Source organism: Pipistrellus kuhlii, unplaced genomic scaffold (assembly GCF_014108245.1).
Source record: "Pipistrellus kuhlii isolate mPipKuh1 unplaced genomic scaffold, mPipKuh1.p scaffold_m20_p_7, whole genome shotgun sequence".
In the NCBI taxonomy this organism is placed as follows: Eukaryota; Metazoa; Chordata; class Mammalia; order Chiroptera; family Vespertilionidae; genus Pipistrellus; species Pipistrellus kuhlii.
Genome location: NW_023425573.1, coordinates 5,697,299 through 5,720,426, shown reverse-complemented (window position 1 = coordinate 5,720,426; position 23,128 = coordinate 5,697,299). Strand labels below are relative to the sequence as shown.

General features: G+C 38.4%; 1 protein-coding gene across 12 annotated transcripts in view; it reads left to right on the top strand.

Moving 5' to 3' along the window:
- MAP2 (microtubule associated protein 2) overlaps window positions 1-23,128 on the top strand; it is a 222,836-nt gene that overhangs the window by 126,544 nt on the left and 73,164 nt on the right. For all 12 annotated transcript variants that reach the window (XM_045575759.1, XM_045575762.1, XM_045575761.1 and 9 more), the window contains one exon: window positions 20,341-20,418. The gene's annotated coding sequence lies outside the window, so the exon portion shown is untranslated. The remainder of the gene's footprint in view (window positions 1-20,340; window positions 20,419-23,128) is intronic.

Sequence of the window (23,128 nt, the reverse complement as noted above, 5' to 3'; positions counted from 1 at the left end):
GTGGCCATGCCTCCTCCGGCCAGAGATCTGTTCCCAGATACGACTGGCAGACAAGTACCTTCCCTGTGTCACCCAGGTTTAACCGGGTAGGCATCCAAACTGGAGCTTCCTGGCAGAGTCAAACATTATATAGTAAAACACATTACTATAATATTTGGCCTTCCCTGTGCTCCTTTCCAGTTATTAATATCAACTCTGGTTACATTACAGTGGTATCACTGCCAGCATGGTTCATTTTTCATCAGGAATGAATCCTGGCACATCTTAACCACCCAACATGCATAGTTTACCTTAGGTGTCATTAGTTTGTCTTGGTGTCATTCGATGGGCTTGACAAATGTATAGCAACATCTATCTATCAGTATAATACCATGCAGATTATTCATCTCTCACCCCCCACAAATATTTACTTTTCTTGTGATCATATACTACACTTTAATTTCAGGTTTATTTGTATGTTTATTTTTCATTTATTTTTTTTTATAGAATTCTAAATTACTATTTGGGAACACATCCTAGAAAATATGAAGGCTTTTAGAAAAAAAATTAAAAAAACAGTCTCTATTTATAAAGCTATTTATTACAATTGCCTTTATCCCAAGGAAGCAGGAATGTCTGGAGGCTGTGGCCATTGTTGCCTTTTGTAAGCAGAATATCTGGCATATGAAGGGCATTTAACAAATGCTGGGTTATAATGTAGTGCAATAAGTGCATTCTTTGAAGATAGATACCCTTGGGTTAACATCTAGTTTCTTGCTCCTTTCCACAGTAAGAAATTTATTATGCCTCAGTTGTATAAAATAGGAATGATAAGATCAGTCTCCTTAGGATATTGAGGGAGTTAATGAAGCTAATTTACATAGCAGAAGCTCTATAATTGGTGATGATTATTATGATTTTCTCAGTTTCTTTTTCTCCACCCCCTTCTTTAATAGTTAAGGTAGGTGTTCAGTTCTTTATGTTGTTTAGAAGCTGAGTAATATACTAGTAAGTTTAATAAAGATAAAGCCTAGCACTAAATACATGGTAGGTAAGAACTATAAAGGAAGTATAGAAGAACCCACACAATTTGTTTATTGTGTTCCTTTCTTCTTTAATGCCCACTCCATCCCCACCCTCCTTGCACCCACCCCACACAGAGATTAACAAACACTGACAGGTGAAAAACAGCAAGACAAAAGATACAATTGTATTGAATCACCCAAGGTCACCAGAAAGGCTTGGAAATTATTTACATTCTAAATTACACCACCTGGGGCCACTGTGCTCTCTGGAGAGAAACTGGCTAAGGGAGAAGTTAAGAGTTCAGCTGTTTCCCAAGAGACTTATCTGCAATGCAGATTTCCTGAGCTTTTCTTATCTCTCTCTGCCTCCAGAGCAGCCAGCTGCTCCCAGTCCTTCCAGCTGGCCTAATAAGATTTGTAGTATCCACCACCAGAACATATTCCAGATAGAGATTTTTTTTCCTCCCTACCTCTATCAAAACCTCCACCTTGGCCTCCCTTCGTTGTCAGGATGGAGCCTTTTGTAAACCCCCTGGATCAGAATCTCAGCCCTTTGAAGAGCTTGTGCAAATAGGAAGACAAATACAGAAATAAGCCCTAAACTTCTACTAGTGTTCATAATTAATACCCACTACCAATAAAGATACGTACTCACACTCTCTGTTAATGAACTCATGGAACAGGAACTAGCTCTCCTGACAACTGAAAAAGATAATGAAGTCTGTCTGAGATTCTTGGAAGAACCATAGTGCACTCTGAGCACTCCAGAACCGGACCCACTCTCTGATGGGCTTTTATATATGCGAAGAGCCACCCTATGGGACTTGGTGTCACTTCTCTAACGCTAACATTACACTTTGAAAATTCACCACCAAGCCTTACAATGGCTTCGTAGCTTGCCCTGTTTTCTGGAAGTAGGAAGCAACTGGTAAGAGACACTCGTGACCACATCTCTCTGGGAGCCCTTGGAGGGAGGGAGGCTAAGGACTCAAGTTCAAAATTCAGTGGCTTGACCTGAATGCATTTGCAACAGAAACTCATTAACCTTAAAAGTCAAAGAAAGAGCCAGAACCAGTTTGGCTCAGTGGATAGAGCGTCAGCCTGTGGACTGAAAGGACCCAGGTTCGATTCCAGTCAAGGGCATGTACCTTGGTTGTGGGCACATTCCCAGCAGGAGGTGTGCAAGAGGCAGCTGATCCATGTTTCTCTCTCATCCATGTTTCCAACTCTCTATCCCTCTCTCTTTCTCTCTGTAAAAAATCAATAAATATATTTTTAAAAAATCAACGAAAGATAGATGTCCCAAAGGAGGATGACCACTGGCTATGCATAACCATTCTCTCATTCTCTCATGCAATTCCAGCTAGGAGTTAAATTGCCTTCCAGTGTGGGGACAAAAACAGTTGGCTGAATAGAATTCTCTGTTCAAACAGACATGTAGTCAAGAAGAGTCTGGGAAAAATAAACCCTTGGTTTATTTAGGGCTAGAGTACAATGTGGAAACTACAATATGGCATGGCGCTCTCTCTCTCTCGCTCTCTCTCTTTCTCTCTCTCTCTTACTTAACATGTTGCCCATGCTTAAGAAAACCATGATACTAATCGATAATCAACAGAGAGATGTATCTTTGTAGTTTTTGTTTCATTGGATGCAGAAACTTAAAAGCTGGCCTTAGTACAAACAATTGACTGGATGTACAGGAACACCATCCTGCCAAATAGTGTAGACCTGAGGAACAGGCTCAGAGTAAACATTTAGTGGTGCGTTTTCAAAGCTTTTCTGCTTTGGTGTGCAGCTCCTTTGGCTCAGTGTTAATAGACATAGGGGTGGAGGTTAGGGGGGGGGGGGGTAACGAAAGTTAGCCCCACTCTTTAATCCCTATTTAAACTCTTCTTATTTCTTTGTATCCTCCACGTTAGGCCACAGAATAGGATAGCCACAGCTTTGCATGTTTATCATAGAATCTCAGTATTTGGAATAAATAGAATGCTATAGGAGAACCCTTCCATTCAGTAAACTGTCCTGATCTTTTCACCAGTGGAACAACCCACGCTTGCTGTTACTGATTTCAATGTTGACCTAACCATCTCAGGGCTGTGTGTGCTCAGGTGGAAAAAACACAGATTTAGGAAAGTTTGTGTAACGGCCAGGTAAAGCCCCAGATGTCCTGCTTTTCCGGCAGAGGGAAGTGGCACACTGGCCACGGAGCTAAGGGTTCCGCTTTGCTGAGCGGTGGCAGGTCCCGTGGCTGCTGGGGGGTTTTGTTTTCCATACTGTGCACATGCACTCAGTTACACTAATTTACCTCTGAGATCCACTGATCTGTCCAGCATTAAGGCGAGGTACCAGAAAGAGGCTGCACAGACTTTTAGAATGATTGCACTTGTTTCATCCTATTATAGATTGAAGTTAGTATTCCTGGCCGACGCCAGGGTTTTCATTCCGTTTGTGCCCAGTGCCCTTGAAACAAGAACACTGTACAAATCCCTCTCTTAATCTGTCCTAATCAAGATGAGCTGCTTTGGGAGATTGGCCTTTGAGTTAACAAAAACGCCTGTCCTACAAGGAGTTGCGCGCTGTATCTATATCATCATAACTTGCAGCAAAAAGATTTCTGCCCCCGATCTTAAGAATCTTACCAGAATTCATTTTAATGATACATATGTTGTCTGGTATAAACATGAGCCACTAAAATATACTTGGGAGTAAGAAAAGGGAGATCTTCCTACATGTGATGGACTATCCTGCTTTGTCTTGGATGCTTTTTGTAAAGGATGTCACCGTCCCATTTCCTTTGAAGTCTCACCGGAGTGACTTACAGGAGCAGCCTGCCTTACAGAGAGCAGTGAGGACCTTTCCCTCTTGTGCAGGCAGGCGGCCCACCCCGTGCACGAGTCTTGTTTGTGAGAACACGGTTCGGATCTTTTATTACTTAAGCAAAAATAACAAATAATTACCCTGCTGTAAAAGGAATACTGGTAATTATAGCTTGCCAGGCATGTTGTAGAAGAAGATAGGAAAGACAAAGTGTTCGTGTCAGCAAACCCCAAAACAGAATGCTACTGCAGACTGAGATACACGCCCACATCTAAAGGCCACCCCACCGAAACCCTGAAAATGTCAAGGCTGAATGAGACTATATGGTTACAGCATATTGGAGAGAGAGAGAGAGAGAGAGAGAGAGAGAGAGAGAGAGAGAGAGAGAGAGAGAGAGAGAGAGAGAGAACTAATAATCAGATATTAGTTAATTAGAATCTATCTGTTAAGTTGAACATATATAGAGAAGCTTCAGGAAAATCTGTACAAATCCCTGCCTTGTTTTGATGCCATCATTTTGTGTGTTTTTTGTTAATCTTCATCCAATATTTTTTTTTATTGATTTTTAGGGAGAGTGGATAAGAGAGGGAAAGACACGGAGAGAAACAGCAATGTGAGAGAAACACATCAATTGGTTGCCTCCTGCATGAGCCCTGACCAAGGCCCAGGTGAGGGAGGAGCCTGCAACCAAGGTACGTGCCCTTGACCAGAACTGAGCCCGGGACTCTTTGGTCCGAAGGCCAACACTCTATCTGCTGAGCCAAACTGGTTAGGGCTGATGACATCATTTTGAATGTAATATTTATGACATTTGAAAGTTGAGATCATGCCTGTGAGTCATTTGCTTTTGCATCTACTGGTATCAGGCTATTTTTTGGAGCTGAGTAACTGTATAATTAAATTGCTATTTAAAGGAAGAATAACAACATCAAAAGTCAAATATTAACTCAAGTGAGCATGGTAAAGAAGGTCTGATATTTGTATTTTAAGAGGCCACTTCAGTAAATTTAGAGCATTAATGTTAAATATATCATTTGCTGTTGTTGTATTAATATTGAACTTAAGCAGAAATATTTATTAGCCTTAAATGTTTTTTAAGTTGTTTTTTTTTTTATGATCAGTAAAGTAGTAGTATCTGCCAATTAGAATCCTATATAATAAGAGGCTAATATGCAAATCAACCGAATGTCAGAACGACCGGTTGCTATGATGCACACTGACCACCAGGGAGCAGACTCTCAATGCAGGAGCTGCCTCCTGGTGGTCAGCCATGACTGGTGAGCACAGCGCCAGTGGCGGGAGCCTCTCCTGCCTCCGCAGCAGCACTAAGGATGTCTGGTGGGGGAACTGGACTAAGTCGTCAGTCAGACATCCCCCGAGGACTCCCAGACTGCAAGAGGGCGCAGGCTGGTCTGAGGAACACCCCCCCACCCCCTCCAGCCACCAGTGCACAAATTTCATGCACTGGTCCTCTAGTAAGAAAACTCATCCACTCACACATGTTTCTCATGTTGCACTATACATATCCAAGGTACATTTTCAAGTAGGTGGCATTCTACTTTCAAATAAGAGTTAGGAACTGTATAAACATTATATACAATTTGACATTTACAACAGTTTAAAGAATTGAGGGATGTTCTGAATATTTAACTTTTTTTTTTTTAATTCCAGTATCTGAAGAAATATGTGCTTACATACAGAAACAACTGTTTCATTGACTAAGATGAATTAGCAAAGCAATAATATAAAATTTTATCCCTGGGTCACTCCATAACTAACAGATTTTAAAATATGGTAGATTATCTCCCCCTCCACCCCCATTGCAAGTATTCAATGTAATATCATAGAGGTGCCTTATACAGAGGTGTGCTCCACCACTGGATCCTAATCAGTCTGGTACCCTTTTACTTTACTGCTTGAACCTATTTATGTTTCCCGCTATCACCTTCTTATTCCCTTTGCTCTCCGAAATCCTCTAACATGTCCATTCCACTCATTGCCACATTTCTTACCTGTCCTACTCTCTTCTTAGCATTTAACTAGATTTCTTTTTCACCCTACCACTTGCTAAAGAAAAAAAAAAAATTCTTTTTTTGAGAGATCTCCTTTGCTAATCTTGTTAAATAATTGAATGGCTGCCTCTTAGCTTTTAAGTTGAATGACTCTCTTTGGCACAGCAATAATGCAATAGAAATCATATTGAAAACTTGATTTTAGTCTTGATCTACCACCCACAGCTGACTGTGAAACCTTTGACAAGTTGTAAAACACCAAAAGACTGACCAAGATTAAATACTGTACACATATGAAAAAAGGTGTTATTAGTGGCCATGCATCTCTCCTTGAAACCTCTTTTTTATTAGATTCTGCAATACTGACTTGTCCTGTGTTTCATTATTGCCCTTGCTAGCGTTTCCTCATCCAGCCACCCTTCCATTGGCCTATCCCAAGACACTTGTTTGCATGTTTGAGAAGCTCATCCGTTTCAATTAAAGGTTAATTTTTCTAAAACACAGATGACTTATATCTTACCTAAAACGTCCAAGAAATCCCTGTTACAGTAGCATAAATACATTTTCTTCCAACTAGGACTCCAAGCCCCAACCTATATGTCCAGCTCTCTCCACCACAATTCCTTGTGTGCCTCACACTTGCAGTTCTCATGAATCCAGCCCCTGCTACTGCTATGCATCTGTTTCTGTTATTTCCTCAGTTTCTTCTTCTTCTGTCTCCCATCCTCTGCTCAAATACTATGCTCTCCTGAATAATTGAAATTTAACGTAATCTTTCTTGATTTGTACTTTTTCTCCTGTGCTTTTAACCTAAGCTCTGTGCTATAATTAACTGCCCTCCCAAATAAGCTCTTGAAGTCAGGGAGAGTATTTCAGGCATTTTTTTTAAACAGGGCTAAGTAGATAGGATACATGTATATAATTCAGTATCTAATATATGGTAGCAAACGATAAAATAATAAAAATGAATATTCTGAAATATTTTGTTTCATTATAGGAAGATTTTTTTTCCTGCTTGGTCCTAAACGTTTTGAAAATTTAAAATTCTAAACAAAGTTAATATTTACCAAATTAATTTAGATTTTAGTATTAATACCATGAATTAGTTAACATAACCACTGGTTCATTGATTTTTTTTTTTTAGTAACAGCTATATTGACATATAATTCACATACAAAAATTCACCATTTTAGCTGATACTATTCATGGATTTTTAGTTTATTCACAGAGCTATACAACTACCTCCACTATCTAATTTTAGAACATTTTAATCACCCCCCACCAAAAAACCCCATATGCATTAGCAATCACTCTTCATTTTCACCTTACATGAACCATAGACAATTACTAATTTAGTAATACAAGCAAAAATAAAAAGTGCAAGCCTTACATTTCTCTCCCAGGACTTAGCTACATTAAGTAAGGTACAACTTGCTGGGAAATGCATATCTGTTTTTCCAAAATTTGTGATAGAATTGTAGCATTTAAAGTTCTCTATTACTGGATTCCTTGCTATCCAAAATAGAATTTGTCTTGTTTTCATAGAATAAACAGCTATTTATTAGACTTTTCCTATTCAATTTTGTAAAGCACTATTGCAAACCCTCCTACAGACTAAGCAATCAAAGCTATTTGAGAAGTAATAAATATATATAAAGGCAATTTCCCCCATTGCACAATAGCATGTTTTAGACCTATAATATCTACAGAGTATAGAAATAGTTCTCTAAATTGCAGTTGGTTACTATCTATTTCTTGAGCCCAAATGTTTTTTAACTTGTGGTTCTTTGGCTCCAAGGCAATATATAAAGGGGACCCAGCTTTTGTACAAATAAAAGTCAAATCTTCATGGGCATGAATCCAAAGCTTTCATTCAATTTTATAAAGAGCCTATCACAGCCCAGTCAGTGTGGCTTAGTGGTTGAGCATCGATCTATGAACCAGAAGGTCACATTTTGATTCTCGGTCAGGGCACATGCTCGGGTTGCAGGCTCAATCTGCAGTGTGGGGAGTGCAGGAGCCAGCTGATCTGTGATTCTCTCTCATTATTGATGTTTCTATCTCTTGCTCCTCTCCCTTCTTCTCTGAAATCAATAAAAAGTACACATATTAAAAAAATAAAAGCTTATTACACACACAAAAAGCTAAAGACCAGGTTTTCTGAGAAAACAATAATAAATTACTATGAAAAAATATTAGGGCTTATTTTGTATCACTTAGGAAGGCTTAAGCCTATACAATTAAAACAACAACGTTAAACTAACAGTTACTAAGCTAAGATCTTATAAACAATATTCTTTTTTAAAAATTAATATAGTGACAGTCAAAATAATCAGGGTTACACCAATAGGATTAATTATATATTATATAGCAGTTATTTCTCAAACAAACTGTGATCCTCAGATTCCCATCTAAGGATTCATGTGGAGTGCTTCTGCAGTCAGAATGCCTGGATTGGAACCCAGGACTCTGAAATTTTAACCAGGATCCCAGATGGTAGTGATGTTGCCCATGTCTGGAAAGTGCCTATAGAACGTAATAAATGGGAGCACTCTTAAATGTTTTTGACAAACCTTCCCTACCGTATTCACTGAGATGTGTAATAACAGTACCATGTGACAAACACTGAATATTTGTCAGGCCCTTTGTAAGGAGCTTTCTCTCACTTATCTCTAGCCCTTCAAATTGTTCCATAGAAAGTAGATATTATGATCTATAACTTAAGGATGAAGAAGTTAGGGCCCAATGAAATGGAATAACTTGCTACACAGAGGTCTGGTTGGCTCAAAGTCTGATGAGCGGCTTCTTGCTCTAACCACCTCACTGGTTCCCATTGTAAGAAACATTTTTTATACGAGTCCAACAGCCCTAGTCAGCACCCATCAAAATCCACGGTCATTAACACAATTACAGATTTATAATGAACAAACTATCACCCATGAGCCTCTCTCGCTAAGCACAGCTGTCTGACACTTTTCTAAAAGAAGCTTCCAGAGGTAACACTTTACAGGCAGGAATAGTGTGACTGTGAGAAAATTGCTTATAACTTAACAAGCAGAGAATGTAAAGGAAAACCAAAAGGTGACCTTAAAATCAGTCTGTACCATTATCCTCCTCCCACCCCCCCCCACCCCCCCAAAAAAAAAGAAAAAGGGAACTAAAAACATCAAAAGAGAAGACATCTCTGTGTAACCTACAGGGGAGCTAGAAGATAGATCTGTGGGGCTTTTTTTTTTTTTTTTAAAGAACCATCCTTTTTTTTTTTTTTTTTTTTTAATATATTTTATTGATTTTATACAGAGAGGGAGAGAGATAGAGAGTTAGAAACATCAATGAGAGAGAGTCATCGATCAGCTGCCTCTTGCACACCCCCTACTGGGGATATGCCCGCAACCAAGGTACATGCCCTTGACAGGAATCGAACCCGGGACCCTTCAGTCCCCAAGCCGATGCTCTATCCATTGAGCCAAACCAGTCCCGGCGTGTGGGGCTTTTTAAAACAGGAGTTTTTATGAGAATTTTGCCTAACTGCGATGGCTCTGACATGTATGCCATAGCACTCGAATTAAGCTTCCTTTCATTCAGTACTTTCCCTGGGCACTGACAATGAAACTATTCAACTTAAAAATATCCTGACAAGAATTTCTGCTTTATAGACTTTTGCTCGGAAAGAGATCAAATCTTTTGCCAATGTAGTAAGTATAACATAAACTATTCCTGAAATTTTGAGAGTGACAATAAAACACATTGTATAGTTATCACTGTAGTTGTATCTAAAAAAATAAGTTTGCATTTCAGTTATGTATGAAGTCTTCAGATTAAGAAATTTAACTGGACTTTGAAGGAGGCTTAAGGTTAATAATAATGATTTTTTAAAAAAATATCTTCACAGATTTTTTTTTTTTGAGGAAAAGGATCTTAATTATTAATTGATTATTTAAGAGAAAATGACTATTCATTTGTATGATGCTCAAAACTATTTCTCTGGGAAACCGGAAGCCAGAAATATTCCCTGGGTCTGTTCTGGCTGAGCGTCTCAGCTGGCGTGTAATGGCTATTCCGCGTGGTCCCACTGGAAACTCTGTTTTCAGTAGGCAGCTACAGAGCAAATCGTTTGTTAAGTGAATGAGCTGTTACTGGACATTCATAATCACACTGAAACTTTAGAGATGGTTAGATGATGCTACACAGGATCAATACTGTGTTTGAGAACGTGGTGAAGAATGAATGGTAGATGTCTTTTGTGACATAGTGCATGGGCTCCTTTAAGACATAAAAACACACACACATTAGAACAAGTTTCAAAGGGAGTTTTATTTAAGGGCAGAGACGCTTATAACTCTTCTGAAGCTAAGGGCTCTTATCTTTTGTCCTATCAGCAGTTATATGTGGTTTTATTTTAATTAATAATTTAGTAGAAATTCGTATTCCAGATTTTAGTGTTAAAGTTGTATCGGGATCTCATGAAGCCTTTATTACGATGGCTTTCAGTCAGTTTCTGGGGCGATTGCTAAAATTAACTTCTATTAGACCAGGGCCTCATCATCCTGCCGCCAACCCCACTGCAGTCACTAGATCTCCAAAGAACCAGTGAGAGTAGGGTAAGGACTGGAAGCAGACTTGCTGTGCACAGGGGTAATCTATGCAGTGCCTGAGAACTAAGGTAGTGTCCCCAAAAAACATGAGGCAAAGAGAAAGTCAGAAATGGCTTCCAGTTTCATATTTTAAACTATTTTTTCTCCTCTTTTCTTTAGTTGCATGAGTTTGCTTTTAGCCGAATGAGTCTGTTTGGCATAAAAAATAGGATAGCCCGGCTGGGAGTGGTTCAGTGGTTGAGCTTTGACCTATGAACCAGGAGGTCAGGGCACATGCTCAGGTTGCTGGCTCAATCTCAGTAGGGGGCATGGAGGAGGCAGCCAATCAGTGATTCTCTCTCATTATTGATTGTATCTCTTGCTCCCTCTTCCTTTCCCTCTGAAATCAATAGAAATGTCTTTTTTTTTTTTTTTTTTTTTTTTTTTTTTTTTTTTTGGATAGTTTAGATGTGGGATAGAAACTAAAATCATAAATAATTTAAGTAAAGTAAAACAAAAGCACTGTACTGTAGGCTCTGTACTCCCTCACTAAGAAGGTACTTCTAAATCCTTAAAGTGGAAGCCCTTGCTAACGGTGAAGTAATGCCAGCACTCAATGGCGGAGGCACACAGCAGGCTGTTGGCCCTCATTGCTGGGAGGTCCCGGAGAGATGGGGGCCGTCCTGGGAGTGGGGTGCGGAGTTAGATCACTCTAAGACCCCAATGGGAACTTTCTGTAATGTAACTCCTGGGAGCCACACACACACACAATAATACATTCTTAACTCGCAATAATTGTTTAAATACTGTTCATTGGCCCAGAGTAGCTCTAAAAACCATTCTCCCGGTAGGAGGGTGAAACCCTACCACCGAAGCAAACCTCTGTGCCTGCAAATACCAAAGGGGGTTGACTAGTCCCAGGGGAGGCCAGGGGAGGCCGGAGGAACCCAAGCAAGGCAACAGACTTCGCATGCCTTTGGGACAACAGTAATTAGATCAACTGGAATATTTGCAACTTCATTGGTTTACTTGCTGTTTTTTATTATTGCTGTTGTTGTTGTTTTTTTAGTTTAGGTTTTAATCTCATTTTCATGTGGTTTTTGTATGAATCAGGCATAATGTGGCTTGATTATAGACCTGAAGAGGCTATAGGAGCTTTAGATAAAAGCCTTTTGGGACCTGCCCTGCTGGCTTCTGTCCCTTCCTCCCTGGACCCCTCCTGCGCTGGTTTCTGCCCTCCTCCCTCCTCCATTCCCACTGTCTGTGTGCTTCAATTGAAGCCAAATAAATAAAGCATAATAATAGAGCGCCATCCTGAAAAGAGCACAGAGAAGGGGAATTGCATGGCCACAGTGGCCACTGACAGAATAATAGAAGCAACGGGAAACATTTTTAAAATATATATATATTTTTTATTGTTTTTTTACAGAGAGGAAGAGAGAGAGATAGTTAGAAATATAGATGAGAGAGAATCATTCATTAGCTGCCTCTTGCATACCCCCTACTGGGGATGTGCCTGCAACCAAGGTACATGCCCTTGATGGGAATCAAACCTGGGACCTTATAATCCACAGGCCAACACTCTATCCATTGAGCCAAACTGGTTTCAGCACAAGGGGAAACATTTTAAAGGGTTCTTCAGCAGACATCTGCCTCCTCCTTTGCCTCCTATTGAAAGGGAGGCAAGCTTTTTCTTTTCTTCTTTCTTTTATTGATTATTTGGTTACCAGTATCTCTCTAGGCCAAGTCCTCCCCTTTGGTTTGATGGAATCTTAGTGATACATCCTTGTGTGTCTTAATATTTCTAAGCTACCAATGGGAGAATTACTGGGTTATGTATGCATGAATATTGTTAATGGAATTTCCAGAACACCTGGGAGCATTACAAATATATTTAAAGGCGAGCGTTTACTCTCATATATCCTCTCAGCCAGCAAGTAATACTCTCCCTCAACTAAGCAATCATCACTACTTAAAATGGGTCACTTATGGCAATTTCTTTGGTAATAAAGTGCTGGCTGCCACTGTTAAGAAAATAACTTGGGGAGGAACAGAGATATTTCAAATTAGCCTTAAGGAGGGGGAGGGGTGGGTGTTAGCTCAGTCCTCACTGCCCTAATTAAGTTATCACTTGTTGCCTCTTGAACAATATGCTGCCAAAGATGAAGGACCTGAGTCAGCAGGAGATCACCCTTAATTGTAGACTCTTCCCCAGTGAGTTGATGAAATCCTTCTGCTTCTGGAGCCTTCAGCTCTGCGGGCTAAAAGTAGATTTGCTAGAATTTCATTTTTCCGGTCAGATGACTGCAGCACAGCGTGGATTTCCCCCTCTCAGATGGAGTCCTCTTTTCTGTGTGCCTGCCTTTTCAAATTCTCCAGCAGACGGGAATGTCATCCTCACAGAGTGTGGGCGCTCTGGTTGAGGACATTACCTGTCGGCTGAATTGGAAGTTCTTTAGACCACAGCTGGAATTGGAGTGCTCACATTGACCTCAAAATGAGCACTGTCACCCCGGTTCAGCTAAATGCCTTCTCTGTGGAATCTCTGTATTCCCTGCAGCCTGACAGATGGTGCCCAGCAGGTGAACTTGGGGCTATGAGCGAACGAGTTGCTTTCTTTCTCAGGCACAATCCTTATCAAAGACATCCCATGTCCTAAGAACTTACAAAAGTTATTTAGCTGCTAAGCAACGCTGAAGGGAAGAGTGGAAGCTAAGAAGCCATGCCTTGGCATAGACTTTGCTGAAGTTAATACACAGTCTCTTCCCAAGGGTATAGAGTAGTGCCCCGTGGAGAAGAAACACCATGTGGCTGGTATTGACATGCCACGATTCTCCACAATTGTCAGAGTGCTTTTTACAGATGATGACATCTCATCCTGGCAGCACTCTGTAAGGGAAATCTCACCACGAATCTCCATTTTCCTGGTGCTAATACTGAAGATGCAAAAAGTTGGAAGGTGTGCCTAAGAGTTCACAGCCAGAAGGTGATACACCAGGATTCCAACACAGCTTCCATATCCAAAGTTTCTGTTATTTGTTTTTCAAAGATCTGATTTAATCAAGTTATAGTCAGAATAATTAGGGAAATAAAGTGTTATCATTCTTTCATTTATCCATGCATTTAATCTTTACTAACCACTCACTTTCAAATCAGGGAACCAGTAAGCCAGGTAGATGAGGTGATTCACTGCTTGGAGCAGAGGCATTCCTGTACATAAAACTAACCAGTTTGGCTCAATGGATAGAGCATTGGCCTGAGGACTGAAGGTCCCAGGTTCGATTCCGGTCAAGGGCTTGTATCTTGGTTGCAGGCACATCCCCTGTAGGAGATGTGCTGGAAGCAGCTGATTGATGTTTCTCTCTCATTGATGTTTCTAACTCTCTATCCTTCTCCCTTCCTCTCTGTAAAAAATAAATAAAATATATTAAAAAAAACAAAACAAAAAAAACCCTAGAGCATCAACGTACTTTTCCATTTTCTGTAGTACCTAACTTTAATTTTTTATTAATTTGATGAATAGATACTGAACAAGTACCACCAGGCAGGGAGTGTAGCAATAAGCATAGAAGAAAATGGCCCTGACTTTTTAAAGTTTACAGATTGTTGGAGTGGAGAAGACATCAAACAAACAAATAAAAAATACACAGTGCTGCTAATGGTATAGGGAATTAGTAACAGGGATAAAAATTGCTAACACTTCTTGAGAAAATTTGATAACATGGCCAGCCCTATTTGAAATGCACTGCCAGCCCTTATATGGCTTAACATCTTTTGCCCTTCATTTGTATTTATTTTTTAATCCAAAATGCTATGAAACAAAGAATTCGCATATTTGATAGAAACCAATGGCTTCTAGGATTAGAATAAGTTAGTAAAAAAAAAAAAAAAAAAGGTTAGGGATGTGAATTCCTTTCCATTTCAATGATCCTTAATTAATAATACAAGGTAGTTCATATGAACGCCAAGTAAATGCTTAAAAAAAATCATATGCCAGTGGACAGAGAGACATTTCTAGACGTAGTTGGCGAAACTTCATTGAGAAAAAAGCTTCAATTCAACTAAAAGCTGACAAACCTAGAAGGGAATGGAAGGAGGGAGGGATAAAGGAGGAGACAGGAGAGAGGAAGTGGGAAAAAAAATGGAAGGAAGGGGAATTTGTAGAAGAAGAGAAGAAAAATGGGAGGATGAAAAAGGCAATTCAAGGTCAACAAAAGAACTCGCCAAAGAACACGTGAGGGTTGGTGATGGTATAGAAAGTTGGGGATAAAGTTGAAAAAGTAGAGTGCAGTCATGGTATAGAAGTCCTTGATTTTGACTTAGAAATTTGATTTTTTTTTTATTCAGATAAGTTTTGTGACATCCTTATTGTGCCTCTCCTCAATTTCTTCTCCTTGTACTATGTGAATCTGCATTAACTTATTCTCCCACTTTAAAAGTGGTCAGTAATTGTATGAAAATTAGAAGCAAATGAGCAGATGGCCTTCCATCAAGCAAAGAAGTGTTATTTCTTCATATATATGCTGAATCTGAGCAGAAAACAGCAGTGTAATATATACATAAATAAGTGAAAACACTGACACATGTGCCCTTTGCTGCCTACGATTCTCTATTTGTAGTGCCAATCCTATCTAATAAAAGAGTAATATGCAAATTAACCATCTCTCTGTCACAAAGACAGTGGTGCCCATAGAGGCCAGGGGTCTTGCACGCATTAGCCTGTGGAGGAACGGAAGGAGGACAGATGGGCCTCTGGGACGCGGGATGCTGATGTTGTTGCAGGCCAGGCTGAGAGACACCCCCCATGCACAAATTTTGTGCACTGGGCCTCTAGTTCATTTATAAACTAAAGTGTACATTTATTTATATTTCTATATTTTTAAAAATCGTTTTTTATTGATTTCAGAGAAAGGAAGGGAGAGAGAGAAATATCAATGTTGTGAAAATCATTGATTGATCAGCTGTCTCCTGCCTTCCCCCCTTCTCCCCCCATCTCCCCTATGGGGGATCCAGCCCACAACCCAGGCATATGCCCTGACCTAGACTGTGACCTTCTGGTTCATGGGTCAATGCTCAAAAGCTGAGCCACACTGGCTGGGCTATATTTATATGTTCTCAGAGTCAGTATGTTTTAACAATTTAGCAAAATAAGATTTTAACTGATATCACTGAGTATTATTTCTTTTCAACTCTTTTAAAAACGTAAGCATTTAAGCGCGACCCTAATGTCCTACTGAACATATCATGCCTCTCACTCTTGAAATCAAGATGTTTATTGTTCAACAAATCTCCATTTACCCTACCTCTCTCTCCATCCCTTGCATTTAGGCAGAGCCATGTGGTTAGTTGAGCCCAGTGGGCTGTGAGAGACGGTGATGTGTGCCACCTCTGTGTGAAAGCATTTGAGAGCCAGTGCCCAGCTCTTGGGTGAGCAATCCTGAGGCCTCGGGTTGAGCCACGAGAAGAATAGATCCCAATTGCTGGGTCACTGCATGGGAGAAAGAAAGGTGGGCTGGAGAATTACCCTGCTCCTATCAGGATTTGTATGAGCAGGATATAGCCTTTTTTATATAGTAAAGATTCTGAGATGTAAACCTGACTCTTCTGACTAATTCAGTCCTTTCTCTTTCACCTATTTGTATCCTTCTTTACTACCTGGAACTATATTGAGATGCTTTGAACAAGACTGGATTATTTCTGCTAAACCGGCTTAATGCAGTCTGCTAGTCCTTGGCAAGAGCCTGAAGTAGCAGGTTTGGGGATGAAATGGGAAAACTCAATCTTACTTAGATTCTCTGGCAACTTGAGATCACATTTTGAATAGGGCTTTTGTTAAATTTCCTTATATCTTTCAAATGTACATTTTGAAGAAGTTTCCTTGGCAAGAAACATCATGTTCTCCTGAAAAGAAACCCCAAGAAAGAAATATCTCTGTTCAGCTGTCAGTGGTTTTGCCTCATGGTGACTTTCAGCTACTAATCAATAAGTATTTCAGCTCGTAATCAATAATCATGAGCTGTTTCTAAACCTATTGTGGAATAGAAATGGTTTAGCAGCATGTTCGAGTAGATGATTGTATGTTGGCCACTGCTCTAGCTTAGATTGTTGGTGTGGTGTGTATTTTTCTGAGGATCAGCAATTCTGTTCTCAGTAGTTGAAGTCTCGTTGTTCTGGACAAGTGCACTGAATTACAGGAACTGTTCAAAGCCTCGCAGAGCAGATTGATAGAGGATGTAGAGAACAACGTTGTTATTGTTTATTTGAGAGCTCATCAAGTAGGCTAATGCTAGCCAGTGAGGTTATGTTAACTCTTCAGAATCCCAGCAATGTCAAGCATCTGTTTAACCTATCTGCAAAAGTCTATCAAAACATGAAAAATTACCAAACGTTTCAAAGGTTAATGAGAAGTATATCCTGTCCCTATCAATCTAGGGAAGATTTTGTCTTGACTTTGTTGCTTAATTAATTAAGCAAAAACCATATGTTGGCAATATTTTCTTCACAAGATTCTAAAAGAAACGAATCATTCTAACTTTAATGCCATAGGGATTGCATAACTTGCAATTAAATATGCCAACATCCACACATGTATTATATGGCCACCCTTATTTGAAATGCACTGGCAGCTCTTATATGGCTTAATTTCATCATACACACACCTTATTTCATCATATACACAAACCTAATTTCATCATGTACACACCTTATGTATCTGAGAAAGCAGCTAATACCACTGATCATGTACAGATAAACAAGTGTTTCTCTTGGGTTCCTTATCGACTGATTTATTCCAGGAGTTGGTGATGCCACTGTGCATCCTGTTCTCTATCACATGCAGGCTAGCTCTTCAATGTAGTTGTTAACCCCTGGACTTTGTCGGGTGCTGTCATTCATAATTGTCAACAACATGTGGACCCAGCTCTAAGAGGTTCTGGAAGGTGACACAAGCAGGCCTGATAGAAAAACGAAGTAGAGAGCAGAGGCACAGCTACAGCTGAGCCAACTTCGATGTGTTCAAGAAGCTGGATTTGCTGAAAAATAAATGTGCTTAGTATTCCTAGAAAATTAAAAGTCGCCATTCTTGAAATACCACTTCTCAGAGGAGTCTCAAAGCCTTTATGCTTGAAACATGAAAGATCCAACCTCAACCCTTAGGGTTAGAAAGAATTGGTGTATTGCTGAAAGGTTAGCCACTTTTTAGTTGTGTCATGCTGGGAAGGACACTGAAAAGTCTTGGCCTCAGTTTTCTCATCTGTTAACTGGGTATAACAATAGTTGCCTGTCTTAGAAGGTGATAGTGAGGAATGAGTGAGCTATTGTAATATAGAGATGAAGTGCTTCAAATAGTAGTTTCTGGCACATAATAAATGCGGTGTACGTTTGTTAACATTGTTTCAGGGAAGCTATAATCACTCTATATAACATAACAAATACCAAAACTGTACCAAAGAATGCTCTCAATGAATACTGTGTTATATGGGATAAAAATATTACTCCTAACTGCACTGTACTAATTTAAGATGCCGATTCAGTTTTATGTACCTAATGAAATAGGCCATAAGTGCTTTTCAAAAATAAATTCCAGATGGCATTTATCTCTTTATCATAAAATAAAGTCTAGAAAAATAGATAGTCATTTTAATTTTATAACAAACAAAGGCACAGAAAAATCAGGATGATAGGTAAATGGGCCATTATTGTTATGACTAAATGGGTACCCTTTATTTTTTAACCATCTTCTCATTCTTTGCCCAATAATTTCTAGGTTCTGTTGGAATGAAATTCACTTTTAAGTGTGTAAGGCTGATGTTTTACTTTCATTTATATATAACTATTGAGTTAACATTGGAAAGGCTGTGAAAGATAGAATATTATTTTTAAATATTGTTTTAATATTACTCAAATGGTGAACATGTTCTTTGATAATAGGTGTTGCTGAATGTTTGCTGTAAAGGGCCAGATGGTCAATAGTTGGGGTCACACATAAATGTATAAGGGGCCGCAGACTCTAACACAGCTGCTCACTCTGGCAGTGCAGCAGGAAGGCAGCCATAGGCAACACTGAAACGAGGGACCTGGTTTGTGTGCCGATGGACTGTATTTAGAGAAACAGGCAGCAGGAAGATGGGGCTAACCTATGGTCCATTGTTTGCCGACCCAGTTCTTTAGATTTTCTTTCATTTTCTTCTTCTTAATTTTACTAGGTTAAATGATACAACTACACATATGTAATCTGTACTTGGACATTTATCTTCATGAGTGAATGTGGACTTGAAAATTATGAAGATGAAGTACAAAAAATATGCATATTAAGGAATTTAAGGAAAATAAGGAAGTTAAAGAGAATATAAAACATGACATTTTATTCAGCATTCATTGATTAAGTACCTGAAGATTTTTTTTTTATGAGAACAAGGTCCACCATTTTATTAGTTTTAAAGGATATAACTTGCTTTTAATCAAAACTATTCTTAAAATTCTGTAGTCTTCAGTTATTGTATATTATGTTAAATAGATATATATCATATGTACATTTATAAATATATGATGTCATTTAAAATATATTCCAAATTTGAGGACCACTGAACTGTAGTAAATGGAAAAAACAAACAGGAAAAAAACTTTGTTCAGAGGCCTGAGTGGTCACTTTTTCTTTTTTCTAAACTAGCTATCAAATTATTTGAAGAAACTGAGGATTCCACTAGTTTCTTTGTGCCTACAGAATATATTTTATTTTTTTTAAAAAAAAACATTAAGCCTTTCTACCTTTAATATGCATTAATAGACTTGTTCTCCACTGCACATCATGTGTGATTGCTTACAGATGAAATGAGATAATTACATGTAAAAGCACTTAACAGAAGACCTGAGCCAGTCCGTGTTTGTTATTTTTTTCATCGAACCCTAGTCTGCTCATGTCCATATACACATTGTTCTCGGAAGGGTCATGGAGAAGAACAGAGCTACCTGTTTCTTGTCTTTCCAAGCTCACATTTCCTACTGGAAGAAGAGTCAATAGCTTCCAATCTCATTTGAGTCTTAAGACTCATTCTTGTAAAGCAACATCTTTCCTGAAGATCTGATGGTGTCCACCCCGCCAGGGGTGAAATCATACAGGCCCTGATGTGGAGCTACATCGATTTATTTATTTATTGTAAGATAGCGGGGCTTCAAACTGGGACTCAACTCTGCCCCTCGCATTTAGGGACAATTGTGTATGTACGGTTGGCCTGTGGTCATCTCTGTAGATAAAGAGGATTACACCCGAATGGCTTATGAGGGACAAAACAAGCCCAGCGCCTTCTAGTAATTGATTTTTTTTTCCTAGGCACCACCTTAGTAGGAAGTGTTCTGTATTGTTCTAGTGGAATTTCTAAATAGAAATAATAATCCAAAATGACTTTTCGAATTCTGTATGTCAAAATAAGTTGAGTACCTTTAGAGAAAATTTAATCCATTGTTAAGAAGGAAAAAAAGTCCTCTCTGTCCTATTCTAGGGAGAGTCAATACGAACTGGGCAGCAGGCCCAGTCCTGTAAAGCTAACCGGATATAATTAACTATCTACCGGGATGAATACATCCTCTTGGGAGAGAATACAAGTGTCTACAATTTATTAGCTGAAAACAATTCATACTTTATTTCTCCTTGGATATAATGTATATGTAGCTTCACTGGAGTGAAGCTGAGAACCAAGAAGAAGTTTAAAACAATTAGCATTTTCACTGCTCTGTTCCAAAAGAGTGCCTCGTAGGCTGTAAATACTCAATGTTATGACTATAAAGAACCAGCCTGAAATTTATCTCTTGGTCTCTTAATTACCCAATATAAAAAGAGAAAGGCACAAGTTGGATTTGGTGTTTATTTACATGATGTAATTAATGTACATGGGTCAGAGAGTAAATTCTTGATTTTCTATTTTTTTCTTTTTACAGAGAGAAGACAGAACCTATTATTAACCCTTTGAGAACACAACGTCACAATCTTTACCATTTTACTTCGTCCTTGAATAGGTAAGCCTCATCACAATTGTGAAAAATAACTGTTAACAATATATTTTTAAAGATCTTTTTAAAATGACTATAAACTCATTTTGATAAGGGAGAATTTATATGAATTAACATGAATGCTACAGTTAATACAGTTAGGGTTATCAAAACAGCACTTAATGTTTTGAATGATTTAATAGTAAACAGATGAGAAGATCTTCTGAACTAAGCCTCACTTCTGCTATGACTACCAATAACAGTCAATATTTTCTCAACATTTACTATGTGCCAGACTTGGCCCTATATGACTTACTTTGCATAACTTAAATCATTTATTCCTTACAACAAACAACCCCATGAGTAAATAACAGGGGGCATCCCCATTTTACAAATCAGGGGCACGAGACAGAGCGGAGGCAGGCAGCTGTAACTCACCCAAGGTGGTGTACACGGGTCTGGGAGCAGCAGACACTTTGAAAGAACACACCCCCAGCGGCTGTTGGAGGAGGAGTTTCAAGCTGGGATAGAAAAGTCTAGCAACCAGGTCCACCAATGGTTTGAGTTGGTTCTGTCTGAATTTATAGAAGAAAGAATATATAATGCACTTACTGAAAAAGCCATAGTAGGCAAACATTTATTTTAGCTTTGTATTTGTTACTTTATAATTGTTGCATGAATAAAGAAAGAAATGGATACACTTAGTTCAGTTTACAAGCAGAAATAATATTTTTCTTTACTTTCGATCTTTCTTTGAACTCAAAATTCCTATAATAAAAGGAGAATAATCTTACAGAAAGAATACAAATGATTTTTTTTTATTCTAGGAAATGAATAATGCATTTTAGTCTAATTTCTTTTTATTAGAGGTATTGAATATCCCACCTCAAATTGGCCACAGCAAAATATGCTGTATTGCTTTTATTTCTTCATTATCTTATTTTTAATCAAGAAAAATTACAAAACTTTAAAAGAGAAATATAGAGAATTTATAATACATAACCTAAGTATAAGTCCTGAGGATTAAGCCAATGCTGACAGTCAGCTTTGTTCAAACCTTTTTGAAATTTATAATATCATTATAGTCGATATACACTATTATATTAGTTTCAGGCATGCAACATAGTGATACGACACCTATATACTTTATGGAGTGACCACAACATATGATGTTCAAATCTTTCCTAAAGGAATAAACCACCACAGAAGAACAAAACTTGCTCTGCTCCCTTTCCTTTCCTCTTAAAAGGTGCAGAATCTTGAAGACGATGTAACCTTTTCTTTGTTTGATACTTGAATGACATCTGCATGAAACAACATGCCATGTGATTGTTCACATATTAAGAGTTTACATAAATGGCATCAGACTCTAGATATTCTTTTGCAGCTTTCCTTCACCTAACACTATATTGAGAGTCCCATCCATTTGATACAGGAGGATCTGGTTGACTCATTCTGTCAGCAAGTGGATTCATTTTAATGCTTCAATCATTTGGTGCTTAGTAGCAATTTAATATTACTTTTAGATGACTTTCAGCATTTTGGAGATGGTTTAAGCATGGCTATCAAAGCATGTTCAGGAATCCAAAGTTGTTCATACATGACATCGTGACAGTTGGGTTTCTGTTTCTTTTTTCTTTTTTCTCATTAGAAAAGCTTCCCTCTTTTATTGGCTATAATGATCTTACTAACTAATGGGACTCATGACTCACTGATTTTGTCATAACCCAATAACTGAAATATGATTTATTTCCCCATAGATGAAATGCTGACTATTCCTCAAAACAAATTACTGTTTTGTTTGAAATGAAAAGAAATGACATGAAAAGAAAAAGTCTTCCTTGCCCCATGTTAATAGCTTATATTATTTTCAAAAATCATCAGAGAAATAACCTTTTTTAAAAAATGATTTTTCCTAATTTTCTCAAACACATTTAATTCTAGAATTTGTTTAAGGTAAAATAAATATTATTGTAATTAGCAGTAGTAAGATTTATGGATATAGAATCTTTCATATATCTTTAAGGGAGAAAGAAGAGATAAACTAATATTTGCTGGGCAAATAAAAGTAAGTGCAAGAGATTATGTAAATCCCACTGGTCAGAAGTGCATGGCAATTTTGCAGGTGAGGAAGTCGAGGCCAAAATATGTCTGGTAAGTTGCTCAAAATCAGATGGTAATTGCAGAGCCTGAAGTCAAGCTCATTGCTCTCAGACTCCAAAGTTATAAAGCCGACCAGAAAAGGATTGGGAGCACCGAATTGACACAAAACTATCAGTTTAACTCCTTCCACCAAACTTTATTTGGATCCTTTTATGTAAGTTGAGAAGGCTGATGTTAGAAAAACAAAGACACAATGTCTACCTTCAGTGAGCAAACAGGCCATGGGGAAGAGCAGTGATTCATTCAGTGGCACCATATATGTTACTATTTCACTAGTTACCTATTTTGCTTTTGTTATCTCGACATTGTTTAACTTTGCAATCATCGAACCGTGCCAATTAGATTAAATTGAATGGGGTAACAGGAATGAAAATACTTTATAAAAGTCTTTGCAGTCATTTGCTATTATTACTAATTATTCTGTAAAATTTAGTTAAAAATTTCAAACCTAATACATTTAACTCTTAAGTGTAAAAGTTGATATATCATCATCTCTTGGGCACAAAAGGCCCCTGTAAACATTGTAGAGTAGTAAACAGCCCTGACAATTGGTTTCATTCCATCGTCAATTAGA